Genomic DNA, 1,378 nt, shown 5'->3' with positions numbered 1-1,378 from the left:
GTCTGTATGTGGGATCCGAACCCTTGGGTGGGAGCGCCGCCGCGCTTCCCAAGCAGCGCACTATCCAGTGCGCCACCGGGCCAGCCCTCTCAGAATTGTTTTAATTTCATTTCTCTTTTTATGATTCAGGTTAAGCATTTTAAAAATTTTAATCTTATATGTAAAATATAAAATTTAACTCTTTAAAATTCAACTTATCTAATATCAACATTACCCAAATATACCAAGCTGTGTAAATCTGGAGTGAGTGGCTATTTTTCTGTCTTGGCTGGAGAGAGCAAAATATGAAATCCTTCTTTCTTTGTAGCAAAGATCCTTTAAATCCTAGGTCATCCCAACTTCATAATATTTGCACAAGGGAATGAATTTTCTTCAAAGATTATATAGATTACATTCTTTTCCCAAATTATATCTTCTTCAATCCCCTCCCGATTTATTTCACTTTCTTAATTCAATAATACACATTTATTGAGTTTCTACTATGTACCTGAAAACATAGATCTCATAACAACCAATCAGAGTCAGTCTTTCCCTGGGCCCCTGGTGCCACCAATAAATTGTGAAATTCCAGAAATTTCTAACCACTCAGAATTTTCAGGCCCCTAAAAGGACTCTTTTAATCTCATGTATTTTCTTTACCCAACATCAACATTTTTTGTAATTTATATGAGGAAAAACTCTCCACTCTTAAGCAGGCTTTGAGTTTAGAAAAGAGAGCAGGGTGGAAGAGAAGTTGTTCTCCAACAGAACAAGTTTAACTGGAAAAAAAGCAAGAGTCTTGAGGAGTTCTTCTTGACTTAGGGTTAGTATGATTCATCATTCCGGGCTCCATGACACAAAAGTTGAGCAGCAGGCAACTTTTGAACCTCTACAGTTTGCTGAATTTTAATCTCTACATCAAAGTATAATATAAATTGTATTCTCTCTATCAAAGGATAATTCTTTTATTCTCAATGATTCAAAGAAAAGATACATTAAAATACTTTAAGATTATTGGGAAGATACTAAATACAAGGGTTGACCCCAAAAAGTACTTACCCTTGAATAAACAATGACAAATTACTCAAAAATGACAGAGATGGTTTGTGAGACAACTAACATTTGGGCCATATTTCAAATACAGTTCACTAAATTTGCTTTTTCTTACAGCCCCCACATTTATTTCATTAGCAATTTCACTTTAAAAATAAATATTAAATCCTAAGAATTCACGTCACCCCACCAGTATCCCTCACCTAGACTATAATCCATGCTTCATGTAGACTATGACTGCAGCCTCTTAACTGGTCTCTACTTATTAGCTTATCCCTACTCTAGCCTTCAACCCCTTGCCAATGATCCCTACAGCTACTAGAGTGATGATTTGAAAATGTAACTC

This window comes from Galeopterus variegatus, unplaced genomic scaffold, assembly GCF_000696425.1.
Source record: "Galeopterus variegatus unplaced genomic scaffold, G_variegatus-3.0.2 Scaffold7552, whole genome shotgun sequence".
Taxonomy (NCBI): Eukaryota; Metazoa; Chordata; class Mammalia; order Dermoptera; family Cynocephalidae; genus Galeopterus; species Galeopterus variegatus.
This window is presented reverse-complemented; position numbering follows the sequence as displayed.